The sequence below is a fragment of the Aythya marila genome (assembly GCF_965140915.1).
Source record: "Aythya marila genome assembly, chromosome: 2".
NCBI classification, from domain to species: domain Eukaryota; kingdom Metazoa; phylum Chordata; class Aves; order Anseriformes; family Anatidae; genus Aythya; species Aythya marila.
The window spans coordinates 4,550,852-4,577,296 of NC_139043.1; the positions used below are offsets into that span (position 1 = coordinate 4,550,852).

Genomic DNA, 26,445 nt, shown 5'->3' on the forward strand with positions numbered 1-26,445 from the left:
TCTTCTACTAACCAGAGCAGAAGGGTATTGGAGTTAGGATTAATTCTCCCCATCCCCCAGCACTGAATCAAATAAAACCTTCTTCCACCCACACATTGCTATCTCAGCTTAACAACAAAAACAACCTGCCAATCTCTCCCCACACAAAAACCTTCAGACTTTTCATCAAAAGTAAGGGAAAGGTACTGAAAATTTTCTGAAGTACACAAGGCAGAAATTGCCATCATTCCTTTCAAATCATCTGCTGTTATTTTTATTTATTTTTTATTATTTAAAAAAAAATACACTAATGAATCAGATGAAGAACAAGGGAGTGGGGTATTTCCTGTATGCAAAAACATGCCACAAAGCAAGATGAGAATTTTTTGCTCCCCTCTAGAGGAGCACATTTTGGCCAGAGATTCCAAGTTCACTGAGCAAAAACATTATGTAAAACAGTCAGAGAAGCGAAAAAAACTGCTGTGAGACTTTAAATGCAAATTGTGGTATAGGGGAGAATAATATGGCAAAGGCTACAATGCTGAGGACAAAAAGTAAATTCGGGAAGTACCGACTCAGAACAGGGACAAGAAAGAGGACAGGAAAAAAAGACTGTGAGATTCAATCTTTATAAAGCTGAGAGTTAGGGAAAAGTATCCAAAATATTTGCACTGACATGGAAAGATGAGAACTAAAGATGAATGGTCAGAGTCTGATGGAAAGAATATGGCAGGGCAAGAAGTTGAATTTAGGTCTTCTGGGCTGGCTTATTGCTGTAGTCATTGGACTGTGGTGACTTACTGGAAGCAAGCTGGAGAAATTCATGAACATTAGTAAGGTACCCATAGGAATCATTTGTTTATCCAAACTGTAGGCTATGCATAGCTTTAGGACATCATATTGCTTAATGATATGTTAAAAAATAAATAAATCAGGAACTTATCTGAATCATCCACATTTTTTGAAATCCTTTTAAGGATGCCCCACCCTAATCTGCAAACATGGCCATGAATTTATCAAGAATCACAATATCTTGCAAGTCTTTGTTGGCCATGTGCATGTTAGTGAATAACAGTTCAGAGCCCATTCTCACGACAAGATATGGACAAATGATTAAGGCACCCTGTTAAAAACTTAATCGCCCTTCTGCTCCCAAGATGGCCTTATCCATACCCTCCACTGGGAATACATCCCTATTACCTAAATTATAGCCCTTCCTGAGGTGGTGCTGCTTATCCCAGGCCAAAAAAAGTCATTAGGGGTCATGCTGGCAAGTTACACAGTGTGGACAATTGTTAGCATGTTCCTGAGCACACAACTCTTCTTTTACCAGTGAGTCACTTACAAAATCAGTGTGTTTTTTTTGTTGTTGTTGTTTTGTTTTGCTTTTTTTTTTTTTTTTTTCCTCCCCATGGTCTTCACCATCATTATGAGACAAGCTTAATTACAAGCTGTATAGGACTCTTCCTATATAAGCAACTGCTTCTTCAGTTCATCTCATTTTCCGGCCCAGTGCCATCTGCTGTGTCATAGGGTGTACAAAACAGAGTCCTGAAAACCAGTTAACTCCTATATGTCCTTTGAGTAGTTTCAGTGACATATGAGAGTGTGCTTAAATTAATGTATATGTTTTTGTTTGTTCGTTTGTTTCATCTAAACAGTCAAAGGCTGGTTTCAACTATGTTTAAAAGAAAGGAGAAAAACTCAGAATAGGTAAAAACAATACATGTTTCCTAAGCATGTATTAATAAATGTAATAATAAAATAATTATGTAATAGTTAATAAAATTAATTAATAAAATAATAAAATGTAATTAACTAATGTAATAATAATGTAATAAATGTTTCCTAAAACATTTATTAAAATAGGCAGCTGAGTAGAAAAGTCCTCTTACTGAACTTTAATCAACTTTAATGAAATTTACTAGACATCCCAAAATCTACTTACTGGGGAGAATGCATGAGAAAGGGGAAATATACATGTAAACATGTCCAATGTAAACCAGTTTACTCCATTTATAAACCATTTATAAATAAAATCTATATTTAAAAAAAAAAAAAGTAAATTCCACATATAAATAAGCAATTTATTCCACTGTTCAATAAACTAATATTTTATTTATTTAAATTCAAGTTTCATTATATCTTTAGACCTTTGGCATTTCATGCAACTTATTACATAAGAAAGTATATTCATCTAAGATTCCCAGCCATGACACAGTTTCTGACATTCATACTGAAGTGACATCCATGCAGAATAGGAAGCCATTTGCTAACTGTGTTATATATACATGAGATATAAGCTGTGTCATTAGCATTCAGGTTGTTTTAGACCTCTTTTGCTGCCTTTGCTATAGTTTCCCAGAATTTCTTTGTAATTTCTTGTCAGTTTTCTATTATTTAACTTTAGAAACTGGAAAACATTTGACCATCATTTCATTTATTCATCTTGACATTTCCCATTAATACTGCATTAATTTCCCATTAATACTTGCAGAGGGAAAATAAATAAATAAATAAATAAATAAATAAATAAATAACAAAGCAAAACAAAATAAAAAAAAATCAACAACAACAACAACAGCAACAAAAAACGGCAGAACTAGTAAAAATTAGATATATGTGTGTATTCATATATATATGTATATACTCATATATATAAACCTTGGGGAAAAAAAAATTCTTGGGTAAATTCTCAAGGTGGAGGGGAAAGCTTCAGAGCAAGAAGACCTACTGTGTAAAAGTTACCCTAGGGAGTTGCCCTAGGGAGGTGATGAATGCATAATTGCTTGAAATATTGAATAATTGTTTTCTCAAAATTAATGAGTAAGTGTGCACTAGAGAGAAATCCCCTACTGGCAAGGTACTGGACAATTAGTAGTCCTTTCCCATCTCCACAGTTCCTAATTCTGTGTATATCTCTGTGGTCTAAATGAGCCACATAGATTTTAACAACACTTTCCAATAGATTTTTATCAGCTGACAGTGAGAAAATATCTGGGGAGTTACTCCAGCAGTCCATGCAATTTCCCAGATCAGGTCAGACTAAGCAAGCTGTCACCTAGACTTCCAAGGCTAGAAGTGATTAATACTGTGTAGTATCCAACTGTGCTTTCCATACAGGTCTGCCGTAAAAAAAAATAACAATAATAATATATTTTTTAAAAAGTTGTCTCATTAGCAAAGACATTATTCATTAATTCTTTATTCATTTAATGTGGAAAATTCAGGGAAAAAAAATAAAAAATTAAATAAACAAGGATGAAGACAATCAAAACTGATGAGGTGCAGGAATAACATTTTTCCAAGCTTCTTTCCAATGCAGCCCTATTAACCCACCAACCTCGAGGTTCTGGTCTGCATCCAACTAGCCAAGGGCAGCAAGTTTGCTCAAAAAACAAGCTTGTATACCCACTGTGTATCGGTTTTGACTATGAATCATCTTCTGATGTTTTTCCATTTATTTTTTTTCCATGCATTTTCAAATGCAAAACATTTCAGGAGTGATATGGACATCAAACAAAAGATACCCTGGAAAAACCTGCAGTTTCTTACGGAATTGCTTCAGGATTTATCAGTATGAGGAAACTGCACAGATGGTGTATTTCTAGGCATTAGCTTATCATTGAATAGACACTGTTTCACATAATTTATATTTCAGTCTTGGGATTTCCCTGACAAGCTCCTCCAAATCATTCCTAGCTGTTAACGTCCTGTCAGATTTAATGATTCTGGCTTCTCTGACAGTTTTATCTTTAATGTGAAATAAATGCTTTCCTGATGCTCACAATGTGCTGCTAATGGTGTGGGAGCTCAAGAGATTTTATTCATGTTTGTCTTTTGCTCTTCAGAGGCTAATCAAAGCTGACCGCTGAAGGCCATGAAATGGATCCTGCTGGATTCACTGAAAGTTAGGCAAGCCTCCTGGCCAGGTGGGACTGCAGTGGTCACAGAGGCAGATGTGGAGGGGATAAATCTCAAAGGAAGCCACTCCTACTGGATAACTAAAGACAGACAAATTACTTGAGAGACAAAATATTTTTGCCAGAAGCTGTAGGAAAAGGAATGCATCTTTGGATATCAGCATGGGCTCAAATCAGCTGCATGAAGCAAGATGGAAATGTTTTGCTTACTAAAACTTTTTTTGTTGTTGTTGTTGTTGTTTTTTGTTTGTTTTTGTTTTTCACTCTTTACAACCAAATATTCTGGTTTCACAGTGGAAAAAAATCTAGTCAGAGTACCGCAACCTGTATAACCAGCCCTGAGGTATCAAACACGGAAATTTTATTCCAGATATAAAGAGACCTGAGGTTTCCTTGCTCATGCTTTGTAAGAAGCAACACCCCTGACCCAGGTGAGTAATCTTCCATAAGGCCATCCTGGTTCCCTCTACACTTGCACTGTGGGACAAAAACTGTTCAAAAACATTTCTGAGCAACAATTTCCTGTTCTATCAAATATACCTGATGACACCACAAGGCAAATTGTCCTTTCTGGGAAGTTCTCTTTGCACATCTGGTTCTCAGGATCTGGTTGTGCTAGGCAGGAAATCTCTGAACCCTAAGCCCTAAGAAACAACTGTAATTGAAAGAGGGTACTTCTGCTGGGTGATCTTTCTCCTTGACTATCCATGAAGAGAGAAGCTCCTCCAGTGACTGGATCCAAACACTCATCCCTCCTCACTGAAGGGAGAAGTACACAGAGCCTAGATTACTGACTTCTAAGTCAAACTTTCGTGCTCAAAGTTAGATGCTATGTAGTGTCTCTGATACAAGCATCTTTCATGAGGATTCAGGAAATTTGAGGTCCTTAGTTATATGAGTGGAAGAATGTGTTCCCATCAAGAAAATGATGACATTCCAGGTGCCACCACTCCAGGGATTTTTTTGAAACATTGGCAGCAAGTTCTGATACTGATAAAAGATAGAAATTTCCAACCTAGAGCTTGGGACTAACTCTTTTCTCTTGTATTACGCAAGTTACAAAGGGATGCACATTCTTCTATGAAAGTGAGGGTAGAAAAGCAAGACAATCAAAGAAGCATTTTTCCTTATGGCCAGACTTGATTCTACTTTATTTGGATGATATTTTTGTGCCACTTAATGTAACCCAAACATCTTCAGAACAAGACTATACAAGAAAACAAGCACGGCCAGAATCATAAAATGTGAGGTGGAGAAGGGACTCCTATCTCTAACATGTCAAATACTTCTAACACGGAAAACTTAATTTTTTCATACTGTTTCTTCTCTGATTTTTTAATCTCTTTTTCCGCAGGATAAGCCAGAAAAAAAAATCTCAAAAGGTCAGAATGAAAAATAATATTAGATATTGCAGAATGTCAAGCCATTGCATTCCTTTTTCAACAACACCAGAATCACATAAAAAAGTTTGCAAATGCCATTTAAGATAGCACAGAGTGAGTCACCTTACATAGGACCTTATTGTCCTATTTAGGCAATTCTCAATCTAGCTAAAATTAAATAACTGGTACCAGTTATCACTATTAGTAACAAATACTCTATAGGCAGGTCATCCCTTAATCTGCCAGTGCTACTGTCAACATTTCATTAATCTGCATAAAGGCCTCGTGCTGCTTCGGTGGGGTGAAGGAATGTTTAGCCATTGATTTGGAGCCAAAACATACCCTGACTGCCATTTGCAGGCATTTTAACACTGTCTGTTTTTGCAGATGTGCCACACCACTCATTTCAACAGCACAGACACCTAGCTGTTTTCTTAACATGTTCAGAAGCTCAGTTTCTGAACTGGCAAATTTTTGGTAATATTTGCAATGTTTAGACATCTGAAGCTCTGATGATCCTTTGCCATCATTATTTTTCTTTCTTCTGAATATTCATGAAATTACTAAATCCCGAGGCAAAATGTAGGGAAAAACTACTTCTATTCCATATGCAGTTTAGGTATATGAAAAATACATGTTTACAACTTTTCTTTCCAATTCTTTTCCAATTCAGTCGTCCTACTGGAAAGGGCATTTGTTCCAGAAACCAATCTGGTATGAAACCTATTCATCCCATAGGCTGATCTATAAGAAGTGCATCTTATATCCTCCTGTGTTGGCCTGTTTACTCTTGAAATATAAAAGTCATCACTACATATGTAATTACTGTTTTGAGATCACAGTAGCCTTTTCTTTATTAGTATTTTCTCCAGTACTTTCAGCAATCACTCTTATAGAGTGAAGTAATTCATACATACTAGATCTAAATTTCATACAAGTCCTTTCTCAACCTAATTTTTTGAATTGGAATCATTTATTTCAGAATAAGTAAAGTAATTATATTCTTGGGATTATCCAACAATCAGTAAGGCAGAAACACAGGAAATAAGAACCCAATTACTTTTATAAAAGTACATACATTTGCAAACTCACCCCTTTTGGCCAATGACCACACCCAACGCAACCTGGAGTTCATCTTGTATCCATTTGTTTAACAACTAAAGAACAATGAAATATTTCTGGACATTCCTCCCATTGCCTTCTATCCATCAGTTCTGGCAGCTGCTTGGCAACTCTTTACTTGGCCTCCAAAGTAAACCCACCCTCTGAAGAAAACACTGCAAACCTCTACAGCCAGCCTGTTTGCCTGCAAAGTGATTAATTTGGAGTGTATTAAAACCAAAGCCAGTGTGCTGATAACATGAAGCAAACAGAGGGAGTAGTGTGTTGAACAGCTCAGAACGAACTGTTCCTGCTCTGCAAGCCAGGCTGATATTCTCACCACGCATTAGGTTTTCCAAGGGATGAGAAATGAGTACCCCGGGTAAGTTCAAAAGGCTCAAGAGATCTTCCTTGTTATCCAGCTCTTCATCTGAAAGATTGTGGAGACACCTTTGATAAATATACATTAAAGCTCTTCATGTTGCTCAAGTCTGAGATCAATCTCTCCAAGTGTTTGCTGAAATTTAGGGGTTTCCATCTCTGAGATATCCCTGAAAATTCCTTCCCTTATTCTACTGATTAAATAGGAATTTTTCATATTATAGCATATGATAAGACAGAAAGGTTGAGATGAAGACACCTTTTATAAAAAACATTTAAGAAATCTTTGGGTTATCTTAACCAGATGTTATTAAACTCACCGCTGGAATTACCGGCTTAAATATGCTGGCCTGTGTTAGCCAAACATTAAAGCCACGATAAAAGTACTGCTTTGTTTTGTTTTGTTTCGTTTTAAGCTTTAAAATACACATATCCTTGCAGCTATTGAATTTGCTACCTCTTCTGTTCTCAAATTCATGCGACAATATGTTTACACCTTTTTTTTTCTTCAGAAAAGTGTTTGCAAAGAAAAGTTTAAAAGCATCAACAGAACAAAAGATTCCCTTTTTGTTTAGTATTTTTCAAGTCAGTAGCACAATCTGGAGGGATCTGCCACAAGATTTTAGTTGTCTGTAATGTTAACCTGCTTATCTGCCATACACACTTTTAAATCATACTCATCCCACAGTTTCTGGGCATGCCTAGTTGTAGCCAAAGAAAATAATTAATCTAGACTAAAGTCAAGGTAAACAATTTAAAGCATTTGAAAATGCTCCCTGGGGATCAAAAAAAAAAAAAAAAAAAAAAAAAAAAAAGCAAACATATTTCACTAGTGGAATGAATATGTGATTTCATTCCATAAGTCATTGCAGAAGTTTCTTTCTTCTGTTTGGTTGAATATCTGTAATAATTGTCTAAAAGAGAAAGAAATAAGTATTATTTTTAGTTAAAGGGTTTGATTTCATGTCCCATATGATTTTTTCCTAACAGCCCTCAAGATGCTTCTAGGAATGTCCTGGTGTATCACAACCCCTGTCTCCCCCACCCTCCCACCTCCTCCCCACTTTCATGTATGGCAAAGTGTCTGTAGGAACCCCAACAGACAGGAATTGGGGGTGCCACCAGCTTGTTCACTTTAACTAACAGTATACTCACAGCATGTTATACATAACATTAGACACATGCATGGGGATGGTGTATCTGGGGTCCCTCTAAAATGTAGACTTCTTGCCTAATTGTTTTTGGTAGGATCTCAAGTTCATGTATCATTGCAAACAGCTTCCTGCACGCACCTGTGTTTACTTAACTTTAGAACCAAGTTTGTGCTGGATGTTGCTGAATAAGGTGTTATCCTCTAGAGGGTGATTAAACTATATTTTCCTTAGAAAAACACTGAAATTAAATTGTTAGATACATGTTCTGAATAGCACAGTGAAGGTAACCTAAGTGGGTGGCTTACAGTTCATTGAACTATCACACATCCAGTGCTCCTGTAGCCTGGAAAGACTTCCAAGAAATACAGACTGAGCAAAAAGGTGTCAGACAGTTCAATAGGCCTACCTACCTGGTTGTCAAGACCCAAGCATGACCACTCTCCTTCCCAAAAGCAAGAGAGTGACCTGAGAAAAGCTTTCACATTGAGAACAATGTGAAGTCATTGTGCTAGGGCCTGCTATTAATAGGAACCTTAAAAATGTCCATTGACTTTTGCCAAAGTTTGATGATGCCATTGGGAATCTAATCATGGCTCCTAACTTCATCTTTCCTTTATAGATGACAATAGCAACCTGCTTGGTCCTTGTCCTAAACCTCAAAAGCACAACAATCATCACATTAAATTACCAAACACAGGACCATTACACTTAGAGAGACCAAAATACAGCTTTTAAGGCCCTTTAAGAAATAATATTATCTGCTGGTCTGTCTAGGGGCTTGGCATCCTGAAAGGAAAACGTGAAAGCTCACTGGAGGAGGTTGGCTTTTGTCTTTTTGTTTTCAATGTTTTCACCCAAATATAAAATGAAGGAAATTCCCTGTTGCTTTGTACTGGGCATCACAGTTCTGGGGAGCAAAAAATAGTGATACTAGCTTTCAACGCAGAGGAAACTCTACCTTTAGAAAGGTGAGAAAACTTCCCTTTAAAATTCTTAAATAGTCTTAAATTTTGCCAGTTACAGAAAAACTCAATGAGAGTTTTGGGAAGGAGAATGATTTTAAGATAGTTAACTTTTTTGTTTCACATTAAAATCTAAGCTCTGTTATCCATCACAATGAAAATATGGCATAATTTAGCCATACTCAGATGAGTTCTGCATTTCTTTATTCTGCCCAAATCTGAATCCTTTGTTTCAGGTAAGTATAGAAGATCACAAAGGTTTCTCAAACCAAGCAGGAGTGAAACATTAAGATATCGTCATTGCTGCAAGGTCTAAGCTTCAGAATCCTTTTGGTTTCTAAGTTTATTCACATGTTTAGTTATTTTGTAGCCATGATTCGCTTTATTTTCTTTTTCATTATTCTTTAGTTTAAGGCACTTATATATTTATTTATTAATACATATCACTTCCTCATATTTGATTGATATTATGAATTGTTAAAGCTATTTAAAACAAAAAATCTATAGAAAGGAAGGGATTTTTAAAAAATAGCAGAAAATACTATCCCGGCTGTGTATATATATGCTTCACTTCTGTTATTTATTCACTTTGGTAAAATAAATTCATCTGAAAAAATATGCACCAGTACAATTTTGACAGATGCCATCTGTGTTTTTGTTTGCTTGCTTTTGAAGACTTTTTAATGTATTTTTTTTTTTATTTTTTGCAAATGAACTTATGAATGCTTTAAAAATGTAAATGAAAATGATGCCTATGAAAAAGTAAGATGAAAAAATAATTTGAAATACGCACATTCTGTGCCATTGCCCTCTTCTGGATGAAATAGCAAACCTGGCACTGCTTTTGTATATTTTTTTACTTCACAATAATTCTAGTGTGGGGACAGAAAACATATCTGTTGTTGTGGGGGGACAGAAAACATATCTATTTCCTTCATGAGCTGTAAATTTCAGGTGTCACAGTAATAGGCACTCACTCACAAACAGTCCACACATACATTACACCCTTTAAAAACAATGTCTTGTTCCTATTTCTTACTTTCTGAAAGTGGCAAATGCCAGCATCGTAGTGTTGGTGTCTAATGTACAGAGAAAAAAATATCTTTCAGGAAAATAATTACCATGTGCTCATATTTGTGCTACTATGGCTTCTTCACTTCCAGCTTGAGTGCTGGCTTAATTGAAGCCTCGAGGCTCCTCATGTATATATTTGCTGTGACACCAGATGTGTCACATTCACAGTTCACAACATGGCTTTAGAGTTCAGTTTCAACTTATTTGTTGCAAACAGGGATTTGTGAGTGTAAGGAAGCTGGTTAGGAGAGGGTTTATACAATCAAAATTTCCCAGCCAGCATTAAAGATCTACATGACTGCAGCATTAGAAAGGTGAGGTTTGGTATTCCTAAAATCCCATGCTTGCTTTGCATACAGTGGAAAGTAGGGAAACAATAGAATGGGAGAAAAGTTTACCTTCCGAGCTGCCCACATATCACTCCCAATAAACATATCTGTCCTCCCTGTTCATGGGGGCGTAGCCCTTTCCCTATGTCCCAAAGGAAAAATGTCAGAAGGTTATTTAAATCCAGCAAAAATCCCCTGAAAGAGGCTGCCATAATTTGTCATCCTCTACCTAGTGCAAAATATATGGTCCATCCACGTGTTCCACTGTACAGCAAAAAAAAAAAAAAAAGGATAATAAATATGCCAAGAAAGGTTCTTGACTGTATTTTTTTTACTTTCTGTTTCACACAATAAAATAAAAAAAATAATAATAATAAAAAATCTGTAGATGGTTTGAATAAAACATCCTATATGCTTTCTTTTCCTCCTCAAAAGGCTGACAAAGAATGTCTTGTCTGTCACATCCCTCCTGAAATGTCTTTCCTGGGACAGGCTAGAATAGGTATTTTTGGAAGCAACAGCGCTCCCAAGTATTGCTGGGTGGCTGGCCTTGGCAGCACATGTGTATACATAGATCAGACTGCTTGGATGCATGGCAAGCCAATACCTACTCTACAAGCAAACCTGAGCTTCCATGGATGTATTACAACTGAGCCTTTGCCAGTGGGTGTCACTAAAAATTAGCTGTAAGATATTTTATTTATTTATTTAATTTTTCCTAAAGGTGGCGGGGGGCGGACAAGAAAATCCGAATATTAAAAAAATCATTTTAGGACTTATTTTTGGCCCCAAGCCTTGTTTTGAATCCTTCCTATGGTCAAACAATGGCAATGAGATCAGAGCCAGGCATCTAGTGCCCTCTAATTACTTATCTGGACTGACGCTTGCAGTGAATAGCTGGTAGGAGGCCCAGATTGGATGGGAAATGATTTCGTTGAAGTATCCTGCATGGATTCCCCTGTGGTGGTGGCATGTTTCTTTATGGGCTTCCTACACTGCTCTCCCTCACGCAGTGGGGGAACGCCAGCCAGGTGATTCACCGAGGTTCTGCCCCATGTTTACTGCAACAGCCTTCTCCATTGGGACTTGGTTGCTGCGTGGATCCTGACTTTCCCAAGAGCAACTCAAAGGGCTAATTTTAAATTAACAAAAGCTTTGGAAGGCAAAGAGAGGGGAAGGGGGAGGGGGTTTTCTTGCAGGAGGAAAGAGATGGCAGAAATAGACTCCTTCCTTTTTCCTTTCTCTTGTCCAAGATAAGGAAACATCACAAGCTAAAGGCAATTTAAAAACAACTTAAAAGGCTGATAAATTTAGTTACAAGTATTCCACTGGCTGGACAATCGAGATATAGAGCAAGTCTTTACTCACAATTTTTTTAGGAAAAACTACCAGTGGTCATGGCAAAGGGGCAAAACCAATGAAAGACTTCATATTACATAATACCACAGGACCAGGTAATAAAAAAAAAGTGGTCCAGTAGTTGCAATACTGAGTTTTAATTTTTGCATTCCACTTAGGTCTCCAGCCAGTCTAGGTTTCCTCTGCAACTTTGATAAAGTCACTGCAGCTTTTCTGTGTCTCATAAGAAAATGATATCAGCATGAAGTTGACTAGGAACAACAAATGAAAGGTTATGAGCTTTGCTGAAATTATCATTATAGAATGAAAAGTTGTACCCAGGCCTTAAGAGGTCTCTCATACCCCAAAAATACAAGGCTGGAAAATTTCACTGGGTGAAATTTTTTCACAGGTGTTCCTGTTACTTTCCAGTTCATGGTCCAAGTTTCTAACTAATTGGTATAGCCTAAAATGTGTGAGCCCTGAAGACTGGTCCTGTAGATGATGAGATTTGCCTCTTGAGCATATGAAGACAAAAGCAGACTTTCAATGTGTCCCATAGAAAGCTAAAAGGCAACCGATCCACTCATTTGAAAGGGAAGCTGAATTCAGATACCTCAACATAACTAGGTTGTAGATATCCTTCTATAGTAGAACTGGAACATAATGAGCATAAATATTTAATCTTCAGAAAGCCTAAAAGGAGATGTCCTATACCATCTCAAAGACTTCATATTCCACTGCAACCAAAACACAAACTTTCAAATCCCTAAAAGGGTGAAGAAATTCATAATTAAACAGATAAAACTGAACATGATTTATGAATATTTATGAAGATTTATTGGACTGCTACAGCTTGGTGGTCCTTCTGTCAAAACTTGTAGCTCTGAAGCAGAGAAATGCCATCAGAAAATGGCATGAATGACTACTCAGTACTAGTAAAGGTTTTTGATGAAACTAAACCTAATATAGCCACACTAAATATTTAGATATTTAAATCCCGCTCATTTTATGTTTCTTGTCCACCGTCTTTTTGCTACTCTTATTGACAGTTTTCTCAGTAGGCTTTGGGTTGTATAGGGTTTGAGCCAATTTCTAAAGTCTGACAGGCCAACAAAGACATTCTATCCCTTGTGGTGAACATGAACCAAAACAGGTCAGCACTAACTTGGGGATATCTGTATAATGCTCCATTACACTAAGTAAACATGTCTTTAATCTCTCTGTACCATCTGGAAAAAAATATTTCTTTTATTTTTCCCTTTTGATTTTTTTTTTTCTGTAGAGATTACACGTATTAAAAGGCAAGCCCCTTCTCTTATTACACAAGTATAGCAAACAGGCCAGAAACTGTTCCTTGGCCCTGAAGGCAAGTGGTGTGATTCATCTCATGTCCATAAGGTTAAAATCTTTCTTCCATGTTAAAAAAGCAAGACCTCACCCACATTGCCTATGGGGAACAGTCTCTGATCTGTTATATTATTTGAATCATTTCTGATAGTTGTCTGGAAAAGAGCAAAATGATACGGGGCAAAACTGTTCCAAGGAGCATGGTAACACTGCATCACTATGGAATATCGTAGGTCCAGCCATGGTCTTCTTTAATTTAATAGATATACCCAATTTATGTGTACAAGTGCCCAAGACAAAGAACAACAAGGTTTAAAAGGGACTATAGGCATTATCATAAAAAGAAATGAAAACAGATTTTTCCAATTCACTTTTTGATTTTGCTTCTATTCATTCAAATCACTAGTCATGAACATCTCCCTGAAGGACAATACAGACCCAGAGGCAGCACATAGTCTCTACACAACCATTCCTGCAGCAGACAGTCTTGTGCACACCCAACCCTTCTCTGATGGTTTTCTAGCTTTGGAAAATCAGCACAATATCTTACACCAGTGCTTGAGAGGAAAATGTCATTAAAGAACATGACTCTCTTGACAGAGCAACAGAGGTCTGTATTGCTTGGATTGATTATGGTGTATTCAGTTGTCACCTCTGAAACATGTGACTGAAAACAACAGCACTCACATAATCCTTCCCAAGGGTAGTGAGAAGGAACTACTGGTGTAACATGGCAAAAAAAGATTTCCAAATCTTGATTCTAATTTCCTAATTTTTTAGAAGAAATTGCTCATCTGCAGCTAATCATGTTTTTGCCTTTTTTAGTCTCCAACAACAATATTTTTTAAGGTGCTCTTAATGAGCTGAACAGCCTCATAAAAGCTCACAAGAGACGGAGAGACTGTCAGAGACAAATCACTTTCTTTGATTAAGCCTCACAAGACCTTGGTACATTCTTAACTGAAAAGAACACAACAAAGATTGATCTTCCTCCCACTTAAATCAGTTGGACTTTTTCTCTAAGGTGGGATCAGATCCAGAACAGATTAATTAGAAATGTGTTTTGATAAAATGCTGTTATGTAGTATGAGGCGTGTAACCAGAAAAGGAGGAAACAGGAGATAAGTTAGGAAAACAGGAGAGACATAGCTGGTGGTGACTTCCAAAGGGAGAAGGGCCAGGAAAAGCTGAGGTAGTAGGTTTCTAAATGGAGGGCTCAGCAAGAAATACATGTAAGAAGGGAGATCCACACAACCTCACCCTCACCTCTCATGGGGGCTTCGACCTTTCTGGCTGGTGGCACACAGTGCCACAACCGCACCTACATTCTCAATAGCTTTGCCAGTAGATAAAGGCATTTATTCATAATGAAGTATTTCATGCACCTTGGCAGAAAACCACATAGATGCTGAACAGTTGGGAAAAAGTTTTGTCAGAGAGTCTGTCTGAAGACTTGCCTGTAACACCACTTGCTAGCTCTCTGTTAGGCTACATCTCAGATCTCAAATATAGTCAACCATTCCTCCAGCAGACATTCTTGTGCACTCCCAGAAATTCTCTGTTGGCTTTTCAGCTCTGGAAAATCAGCAAAAGAACAGACTTACAATTTGTTCTGCTTTTGCTATTTTGATGTCTTTAAATTATTATTTCTAATCTTTCTAAAAGAGCTCTCTACCCCAAACCCAAATGAAATTCCTAAAGTTCTTAAAGTCCTTTTACAGCAGATTCTTGCAGGTAATGTGGTTCTGATAGCAGCAAACTTCATAAACTGCTTTGTCAGAACTCACAACACAAAACCTTCTGCACTTCCAGGTGCAACCTTTGGGTTGTCTGCCAATGCATTTCTCACTTTCATTCTCTTCCTATTTCTGGAACCCAAATATTGTAGAGCGTAGATTTTGAATCACTTTAAGCCAAAACTGAAACTTCATTAAAGCGTTGTTCACATGTTACAGATTCAGATAGAGAAAAATATACCTTCCTTTCTGCTCTTTTTGAAAATAAATTGCTTTTGAACAAATGAAAACCCACTTAAATTTTCATCTGTACATTTTCTGGTGAAGAAAACATTGACAAACTTGAAATAACGTCTTCTTACATGTTTTCTTTCTTTGATACAACAGAGATTTGGCTAGGACAGAACATCAATCTGCCAGAATTATGCGGAAGGCGTAGGATTCGTGGTATTTCAGACCCAGTCAACACAATTAAGCAAGCTTTGTTCTATTTTGAATTCACATAACATGTCCATCACCTTAGAAGTAACTTCCAGAAAGTTTTGTTTTGTTTTAGTTTGTTTTGTTCTTAAACCATGCTAGTTCCAGGCTGATTTCCAGAATATTTAAGTTTCAAATCCAAATAAGAACTTCTAAGGAATTATCTGAGCTGAAACTCTAGGTTCTTAACAAGACTTACCTGTTAAGGAGAGAGATGTTCCTTGCACACAGAGCTCTGTTTAACTTCAGGTGTTGCTGTAAGACCTTCTTCTGTCACTGCAAGATTAATATTTTCAGTAGAATCTGACATCTCTGTGAAAGAAATAGAGCTGTAAGTTTCAACAACTGTGTCCAAGTTTGTTAAGCAAATGAGAAATAATATACCAAGCCTTCTTATGTTTAAGCAGTGTTGATCTATGCTGATATATTAAAACAAACAAACAAACAAACAAACAAACAAACAAACTCAATGTCTACACTAATATATATATATATTACTCTTTGTTTTTATTAGTTTGTAAATTCATTGAAACCATATCTAACTCAGCCTTTTTAAAGATGTAATATCCCCAAAGCAAATTACATCTTCATTCTTAAGGGTCATAACTCAAAATTCCATCACTTTGGTGTAGAGCCAGGATTTTTGGAAGTTAAATTAAAAAAAAAAAATAAATGATAATAATAATAATAATAATAAATATAATAATAATAAAAAAAGAAAACCAAGCAAGCTTCATGTGAGTTCTCAACAGATGCAAACAATTTTAATAAAGCTAAACTTCAGTCTGGGACCTAAACTTCAGCCTGGGACCTGAATGTCCAATTATTTTTATTTCATTTCCAATTTGTTTTGGAGCCTGTAAGGGATAAGAATGATTTGTGCCAGATACTAAAATGTACAGTTTAGACTGTGGTTGCTGAGTACTACTTATTCTACAATATCAGCAGAAAGATACAGAGAAGAAATAATTAGAAAGCATCTTCTGGGCTTGCTGTTCTCTCAGTTTCCAAATTCATTTATTTATGTATTTATTTAGGTAACCATTATGAATTTAAACATTATTTACCTGCTAACCCTTAATATTTCAAAATTCAAAAACTGGGTTCCACATTTTCATACTGAGATATCTCAGGTGAGATGCTTATATATATAAGGGCAGGTAAACATTCAGGAAGAAAAACATTTTTGAAAATTAGATCACTTTGATGTATATGTTTGAGCCCAGATTTTTAATTTTTATTTTTTTTCCCTTCTGATGATTTAATTATGGCAAGAGCTCTTCTCTGGCATTTATCATGCACCAGAAGGATGTTTCCCCTTACAGTTTACAACAGAATATCTACAATTTAACCTAGAATCATAGAATCATAGAATATGGAAGAACCCACCAGGATCATCAAGTCCAACTCCCGTGTCCCTAAAGGACCACCGAAAAAACAGACCCTATGTCTGAGAGAACTGTCCAAACACTTCTTGAATTCTGTCAGGTTTATTATTTTCCAGAAATAATATTAGAAAAGTGGGAGACAGGATGTCTTGGGGATTCTAGTGTTAAAGCAAACTGTGTGACACATTTCTGTTTTCTTCTCAGTTCTTATTCTTACAGAATAAGCCAAGAGAGTGATTAACTACAGCAGATACAAACTAATGATTCTATTTGCTCCTTGGCATGCGAAGGCTCCAGGATTATCCACTCCACACAGTTTCCCTAAAAGGAGAGAAGGATAGTAGGCAATGCACTCTATAAATTGCTTCTCAGGGAATTTTAAGTGAGCATTCACACAGTAATGATTCTCTTCGGCCTCCTTGTGCAGGGAAAGGCCCCATTTGCTCTGGCTCAAACTAATTTTTCACCACATTTGTCTTAGTAGGAGCGCCGCTTTTTTCACATCCCCATTTTCTGTTGAATCAGTGATTTGGTTGTTTCAGTTCCAAGTTTTCTTAATGTTTTCCTTTTTTTTTTTTTTTTTTTTTTTTTTTTTCCTATGAACATTTGGTGAAGAGTCTTTTATTTGTGCTCAGGCTCCATGTCTTGACTCATTATTTTCACAAAATACACCTGGCTGATGACTTTGCATCTTTCCTTCTTTGGTAAAAACTGCCTGGATGTACCAATTTATTCTCAGTTGCAAAAGTTTTCACTCTAATTAACTGACACAACGATTGTCTTGGTGTAGCTTATTCTTTAATCAATTGGACATAGTTTTTGACATCAAATGAATAGAATTTTTGTGTTTAAATCAAAGCTCTGTTTTGTCTAGAAACCTGTAACTGCTTATCCAGTTACTCCATCTGTCCATACAATCATTTGTGTGGGGAAATGCATGTCATTGATCACGATCTTCATTTTAGCACTGACACTGTACCATGACTATAAAAGCAAATGGAGCTGAACCAGGCTAGCCCAGCGGATTAAGTAATCACACAGAGACTTTTGACTTCAGTTACCTTACACAATATCTTATTTATATTTTATCTATATTTGATTTATTCTGTGCTTTGGGAGCTACCGAATTTGCCATGGCAAATTCAGTATTTTGTATGGCAAAACTTTTTTTTTTTTTTTTTCTTTTTCTTTTTCTTTTTCTTTTTCTTTTTCTTTTTCTTTTTCTTTTTCTTTTTCTTTTTCTTTTTCTTTTTCTTTTTCTTTTTCTTTTTCCTTTTCTTTTTCTTTTTCCTTTTCTTTTTCTTTTTCTTTTTCCTTTTCTTCTTTCTTGAGTTCATTGAATTATTCATTTTTGAAACCAAATCATATTGATGGCAAAGGGAATATAAGTTCACCCTTTTGATGGGATACCAAACTTTAAAAATTGAGTTATTTTCCTTCATTTATTTTCACATCTTTTTTTTTTCCCTCAAGAAAATGTATGGGTAAATCAACTTTATTAAGTGGGTCATTAGAAATATATGTGAATATAAAGTTTTTCTATTAATTACTGTACAAGGCTTATGTCAATATTGACTGGAGGTGTTTAAGATAAAATGATATTGATTATTATATTTAAAAGCAACTCTGTAGTTCTCTCATACAAATTTTCTCATACAAATGTTCAGTTTCTAATTTTGCAATATCCACTCAAATTCACATGGTAATTTCTTTTGATTTTGCAAAGAAATCCTTAGTGCTAAAGTATGAAGATGCCAGTTTTATTCTCAAACTCCATTTTGTTAAGAAACAGGGATAGAAAAATATAATTTATTCAATAAAGATTTTCCTAACTATCCTTAGGAGTATCAGGGCAGAAATAAACATACACAACAATTGGATGGTGGTACCCTGTGTGTCCTTGATTTCAAGTCATCTTCTTTTGTCTTTGAATTTCCCTTTACTTTATTCTAATCATATGATTTGCTGTTTTATTTAAATATCTATAATTAAATTTATATTGCATCATATTTTTCTTTTAGTTTCAAATATTGAGGTGCAGGCAGGAAGATTTTATTATTCACTTTCAGTTTTGCTCATTTATTTTTTACACATAGCAGTATTTAACTAAATATTCTACATGGATGTAACTCTGCTTATGCTATAACATTTACTGAAAGTTACTGACCAAACCCAATCAAAGTATACTTCATTTGTTTGTTTCAAAAAGGGTTCTGAATCAGTACTGTGGAACTGTGTAAAAATTTCTGAGATCTACTCATTTTCTCACTATCAGGAGATGCTCCAGTGTTTTAAGCAAATGAAGTTTGGTCAAAGCTGTTCTTTTTGTAACTTACAGTGATCAGGGATTGTTAGAAGAGTTTATCCTCCTTGAGCCCCTTGGGTATAGAGGGCTTGATGAACAAAATGATTGATTTTGTGTGCTATGACTCTTAGCACAACTGCTTGTTTTTATCTACTTATGTTTTCATATTCAAACTTATGTCTATTTATGTCTTCATATTTAATTTCAGACTCCTTTTCTCTTGCCTTCTTCCCTAAGCTCAATAAACTGTGACTTTTCACCAAATATTAATAAATTAATAACAAATTTTGGTGTCATGTACAGCACAGATGCATTCAGAAAACGTACACAACCTGAAGTGGGGATGCCACAGGCTGTTATTTTGGGGTAAACCAGCCATTTCATACTTTTGCTTTGGAGAATGTTAGGAGCATTCATGGCTCTCACTCCTAATTTATAAAAGGGCAACTACAGCAAGGCTTAGTTTATTTGTTATAGTAGCAATCAATTTGGCACATTCTGGCACTGTCGCTGAAAGCAGAAGAAAGTCACCAGAGGCCGTTTCCTACACACTGCACTGGAATTGTTCAAAAATCTCATCTGGAAAACAGCCGTTGAGGCCTGAGATCCTAAAGGGCTTCTCTTGCGTAAATGACACTGATCATGATGCTGGAAAAAGTAGTTAAACTCTCTTGGAAGCCAGAAAATAAACTTTGGTTTTGTAGTTTTACATATATATATATATACAAATATGTATATATACACATATTGCTGAATCTTCTGCCTAGAGGGTCTAATGTCTAATTTCAGGGTTGAGATCTACTCGTCATCATCTGGATATTAAGATGTTAGACTCCTGTGTCTGAGGTAGTCATTTTCAGCACAATTAATGATCACTGGAGAGAAGGACACTTTTAGAAATGGATTTGTGTTTTCCTAAAGTAGCTCTTAAAGCCAGGTCAGGAGGAAGAATCTGTTCATCTATCCATAAATGAAATGTAGTTTATAGACTGAATGACATGTTTAGATGTAATATTTCATGCTTAAATTGAAAAGTGACGGTTTCCACCTCAGGAGGACAATATCATTTAGTGAAATTATACTATTCAGCATAAAAGGTGCTCCAGATCAGACCATCATTTCACACACCTGCCTACACTTACACCTCAAGATAATCACGTCTTTCCTGAGGGCATGAAAAAGCAAAGCTCTTTCCCTCATTTTGCTCCATTTTTTATGCGAAGGAAAATGGACTAATGCTGCAGTAAAATAAATGTATTTGTACTTAGCCTGAAGAGACACTTGTTTTAAAACATAATGTAATGAGTTGTGTTCTTTGGGCATGTCAAATGAGTATCGAGGAGAGTCTAAACTATACAGCAAACCTGGTGCAGCAAGCTAGCAGTGATTACAAGAAACATAATAGCCTTTTTTTTTTTTTTTTTTTTTTGGCATGCAAAGTGATCAAATCTTCTGGAGGACTATCACTTTCCCTACCTAAACATGTTGCTTTGTTTCACCAGTTGGTTTCTCTTTTCACACTTAAAAATATGATTTGCAGACGTACATAGCCAAACAACTGGTCATGAGTATAAGAACCTTTCTAGGAAATCATAATCAGGATGGCTTTTTCCTTCAAAAAAAAAAGTATTTTCAAAATCCATAGAAATAAACTGAAAAGCACAAGCCACAGATGAAAATAAAGGTCATAAGCTGGTAAACAGAAAGTGAGCATGTCTAAGCCGAAACTATTTCTGAAATTGAAGAACAGAAGACAGCAAACATGCATATACAACAAGAACATGGGCAGTGTTCACTTTGGATTTTGATCATCAAGTAAAATTATCCATGATATAAAGACAATTCGTTGGGGCTTTGGCTGACCACATACTGATCGTTCTCCTTGGGTAGCTCCAGGAGTCAGGTTGCTCCTTTGGCACTAATTACATTATTGGGTTTCCTCCACCTGGGTTTCCTTGACTTCTTGAGGAGCTTTTCTGGTTATGGTGATTAGCTCTTTATTGTGTACATTAACAGATGATGACAACACCTACCTGCTGCCCAGTTTATTGCTCTTTCAGCATGACACCAGCCTGATTTTCCCACCTTCTCATCATTCCCTTCTGTTTCCCATTGCGCAGACTTCATTAAGTTCCCAAGTGCAACAAGTACATCTCATTATACTCTTCCTTCCAGCCAGCCAATATCAATCAGCAGCTTCCACTCACATGTGTCTGTGAAGGTTTTGAGATCCTATAAAACTCTTCCTGAAATAAAACTGCTGTCGATTTATTATTGTATGCTTTTCCCTTTGGCTCTGTCCCCCCAATTAAAACACTACTCTTTCCTCTGGGTTTCCTTCTCATTCACTCTAAGTCAAAGACATGTGATGGACAGCCTTCAATGGCCCCATTCATGTTCCTACTCACAGCTCCTTTCCCTGGAAGACACACCAAACCAGCTGGTGAAATACCTTTTCCACAGCATTGTGAGATACCAGGGCAAGAATGGAGAGAACAGTGAAAAAGAGAAAAAAATTTGCTTTATCAAGTAGATACGGTAGATATTGCAGATTGGTTTAACCCCAAAGAAGAAATCGTTTTTTAGCAGGGTCCACACAAAATATTTTCCCTTTCCCAAATCTACTAACAAACATGAGAGTACATATCTCTTCCTTGTGGACTCATTCCAGCAGCCACAGAGACTACACAACCATTCTTCTGCCCCCAGGACTGATGACAATCAGAGGAACAGGCAAATGAAAGATTCATCTCCCACAGCGTATCATAAAATTTAGCAAAACCCCAGCATACCTTCCCCAAAGCTAATACTCTGAAGACCCTAACAAGAATAATTTGTTCAGTCTCTGTGTTACCAGCCATTCTAGGGCATAGTTTTTCCATTTCCATGGCTGGAGATGGAGCTTGTGGGGAGTAATTAGATACTTTGCTGGATAGTCTAAACTCTTTGATGCTTTATTAGAGCAGAAACTATTCTCTGAAGGTGTGGAAATGATAAAACTCAACTAAGTTAGAGGATTTACGCAGTCTGAAGACCTGGCCCTGTGTTTTACCTTGGCCTTTCCAGCATGCTCATTTAATTTAACCCAAGGCCATGAATTAAAATAAAAAACAACAATTCATGCCTGGTTACATTTGTGCTTGTAACCTACGCCTGTCCGATCAGGAGTTGGACAGGACAAAGCACAATGCACTTCCTTGCTTTTATTGCTCTCATTCACTTCATGTCATGCCAAAGAAGGTTGATTTAGGAAGTTCGAGTAATTAACTGCTGATGTTTTTGACTGCTGTTCCCAAGAGACTTACAATGACTTGTAATGGTTGTTCTGTAGGAAACTCTTTCTGGAACGATTGTAGATAACACATATTCTCTGCATGGCTTTTCTTTTATTTGATTATATTTTTAAGCAAGAAACATAATTTTTTCCTTTAAGCAAAAGTCACCTGTTCCATGCATCCTTGAAAACTGATAAATCACTCTTCTGTTCTCAAACCATACTGACATTTTGCTGTCAGAGTCCACAAAAGAAAGAGGGTTCCTAATTCACTGTTACACGTTAGATATAGGATATGTAAATTGGACAAAACAAACGAGGAGTAAAAAAGTATGCTGTCTTTATATTTTAAGTTACAGAGACCCTTTCACAGCTCTTAGAGGTTGAGAAAATTCAAAGGATGAAGCAGAGGGGCAATGGGTATTTGGGAAGCACAGGTTATCAGAAGAATTTAAATATGCCTTTATTCAGAGGAGAGTAACAGCTCCTAACATGGTCTGATGGCTCTTTGGTCTCACTCTTCAGGATGCTTCCTTGTACTTCTAACTCTGTGTTTTGCTGAAAATAAGCAGATGCCTTAAAACTGCCCTATAAAACCTAATAAATTGTATCCAAAATTAAATGTGTATATAATTTGTTTTTCTGTGCCCTCTGCTATTCATGCACACACATTTCTGAAAGCATATAGCATACAGCCAAACACCTATTTTCTCTCTTACATGAGTAAATATTTGGTTACCCATAGCTATACCTCATACGGTAGAAAAGGAACTTCACTTCAAATTTTCACCTCCAAGTTTATATATTCACCTGCTACTGACATTGAAAACTCCTGAAAAAGAATGCCGATAAAAGCAGAGCAGACTCTAACATGCGCTCAAATTCATATTTGTCCTATCTGCAAACTGGAATCATAACTTTAAACCAAGTGGGTTGTTTCTTACAAAAACTGACCTTACCAAGAGTGACTCAGGAAGGATATTGTGCGTGATAGGAATTCAGCCCTGAGTAGGATGTCAGTTGTAATAAAACTGTTCTGTATTGAAGTGCTCATAAAAGACCTACTTTCTTCACACGCCATGTAACGCCAGTACAAAGCATTATTCATTTGTCACACTATCCAGGATTGATAGTCCCAATTTACTACTGTGATATTTTTGACTTTTACTTCTGTTAACTAAATGTAAACACCATTTGACAGTAGATTTGAAATTATATCAACAACATATTATAGCTGTTTAAAAACATGAATACAGAGATGTATTGTAGCAGTGAAATGCTAAGTTGCATTTACTCAGACAAAATGCAATAGCATGCCGGACTGTTATTTTCCATGTGAGATAAATAATCATACTGAGAATGCTAAAAACAGTATTCAGCTGATTGGCATTTGGTATGAGTTTGGTTTTTAATGTATTTTTCTCTTGAATTTAATGTTCAATAAAGTAAACATTGTATAGACCTAAAACTGCATCTCAAAGAAGAAAAAAACCTAAGTATTACAAAAATCGCTGAATCCCGATCTCCTGTTTTTCTAGACTAAAATGATTTGTAGCATTTTCCAGGTTCAATTTTTAAGGTGGCTATATATAAATATTTATGTATATTTATATATTTATTTATTTATTGGGTTTATAACAATATTTTATTCCATCCTCATTTTTGGTGGTTCCACCTTTAAAGTTTAGGTTTTCATACCTACCAAAATGTCACCAATGCGAGCCATGTCATGCACAGAGCTGAGTAAGGCTGCTCAGTAACTCTGTGATCTTCAGCTGCAGTTTTAACTTCTCTTTGAAAATAACCATGCGGAAACCTGGGCGTCCTCAGGGAACTGTGCCACACAGATCAGCGCAGGTGGAGACTGTGGACCACTCCCTTCACTTAGCCAGAAAATGTATTTATCCATGCTATAATGATCCTGAATTCAAGGTCTAGAGACCTTGGCTTATATCCACAGCACTTACCAACCAAGTATATCTCATCAAAAGGTATGTTTGCGGAATGCAACTTTTGACCTCATATTTTTTTGTGTATTTTACAGAGAGGAGCTAAACAGTATATATATATTTGTTTTTGTTACACATTCTTTGCTACTGTTTTGTCAATGAATAAATATTTGCTGAATTCCAGAGCATTGGAGTATTTTTATAAATGCCCAGAATACTTCTTAGATTAATCTGGAAGTCCTTGCCAAGTGATAAGATAATGATAAAAAAGTAAGGAGAACACCCACACAAGGTACGGATTTATTTATTTATTTATTTATTTATGTATTTATTTAAAAATCAGGATTTAGGATTGTAACACAATCTTAGTGCTGTTGTACAACAAATCTGTGCTTGGAAGACCTCACATCCAGGACACCTTCCAGGTATCAACTTTGAGATACAAAATATATTCTCCAATCACTGGCAAAATCCTGCTGCTAACTCCTTTGATTTCTTTCAAAAAGAGATGTTTCTCTAGTGCAGCAGCCAGGAGGAATCTCTAACCATTCATCTTATTCACACATTTTGTCAATTATATGGATCTGTAAACACATTCTTCTTTCCTGTCTTTATCATTCACACACAGTGGGATTAATTTGACCTAGTCATACTAGCCTCCGTAGTCAGTTTAATCCATGGAGATCCAGCCAGAAGCAGTCAAGGAAGTGAAAACTGAAATTAATTTCATCCTACAGTAGGCTCCTAAAAGAAGTCAGGTGACTCATGCTCATACAGTGCCTATGTCTCACCAGTGACTGTAAAAATAGTCCTGGGTCATGAGCTTACAAGGAGAGATATCTACCCTGTAGACACCTCTGACTAGATTAGATGGATCCTACCTGAGATTCACAGATGAGACTAAACATTCTACAGCAGGAAGTCACTTCAGGAGAATAGCTATTGCCAAAAATAATTGGCAATGTTGGAAGATTTTGGTTTGGGATGACCACTATCAAACACATCAAATACCTTTATTTTGAGATTGTGGATGCTTATCACCTTTATAGGCACTAGTACATCAAGCAACCAAAACATGCTACAAATATCTTCAAGTAAGCAATACATGGATCAGCTGCAGAAATTAAATGTGTTGCATCTGAGCCCATTAGCTTTGTTGCATCTCTACCAATTAGCTTCCACAATAGAAAGCATTTAGCTTCAGAACCATATTAATGTCACGATCCTGTTCCCTGATTTACTAGTTCTGGGTGTGTGGATCTGGTCCATGCACAGGACTGCCTCTTGTCAAGCTGTCTACAGCTAACTCACTGTACTCTATTTTTTCCATAAATGATCTCATGTTTCTCAAATGGGCCTTGAAAATAAAGGCATTCAGATCGATGAGATGTTATAAGACATTTTAACCTGTGTAGACCAAGGATCTGCTATGTAAAGCATGCTGAATAGCATAGTATACAGTGCCATGGAAACCACACATGAGCTGAAATTCACCTTGATGCCAAGAGCCAGAGCTCAAAGAAAAAGTGCTTTACTTTTTTAGTCTAGCAAAAATCTCAATGCCATCAATTCTTCTCAGTACTGAAGAGCAGTGCCTTTAAATATTGAGTTGTGCCTGTTTAAAACTGCTGCAATTTAACATAATTAATTTAAGTAGAACAACAATAACAAACAGATGGAAGTTGAAATTTTGGACTGCTGGTAAATATTTATCTTAGTAAAAAGTCACTTTACATTCTTAAGAGGGTTCTTCATTTTAAAATCTATGCTTGCTTCAATGTTGATACAGTCAACAACTGTTGTTAACGAGGGACATCACAAAAATAGGTTGTGTTCCACTCTAACAACAATCCCTTCCCACCCTGGTTGAAATGACAAATAAAATACCTGGTTGAAAATGCCCTTTTTCCTTCTCTAGTTTTATAAACAAAGCTGCTAAGGGGAAACTATTTCCTTATTTCAGAGCTAATGTTGGATTTATTATATTTGATCCAATGAAAACAAATAAATGAAGAGTGCTAGTATATACAAAGTGTTCTTAATGAATTTTCCTTAGTTTATGCAGCAGACTGGGCCCTGGATCATAAGGACAAGCAGGAACAGTCATTTTCTTTCCATGAGTAAACCTCTCTGTTTCCTCCATAATCTTACAGATCAACAGTAAAACAAGATAATGCACATCAGTCATAAAGGCTTTGGTGCTTGATTTTTAAGATTTAAGTTTCTATAAGGATAAGCTGAATAGGCAAATTCTTAAAAGACAAACTTGGGTTCTGGGTTTAGTTTTTAACACCTATTCCACAATAGTTGTCCTTATACCATATCTGGTAAATGTGAAAT

The 26,445-nt window shown here is 36.2% G+C and overlaps 1 protein-coding gene across 2 annotated transcripts in view; it reads right to left on the minus strand.

Annotated features, from left to right (window-relative positions):
* The window catches only part of MINDY4 (MINDY lysine 48 deubiquitinase 4), a 136,021-nt gene that overhangs the window by 26,094 nt on the left and 83,482 nt on the right, over positions 1-26,445 (minus strand). For both annotated transcript variants that reach the window (XR_014316901.1, XR_014316902.1), the window contains exon 18: positions 15,389-15,501. The gene's annotated coding sequence lies outside the window, so the exon portion shown is untranslated. The remainder of the gene's footprint in view (positions 1-15,388; positions 15,502-26,445) is intronic.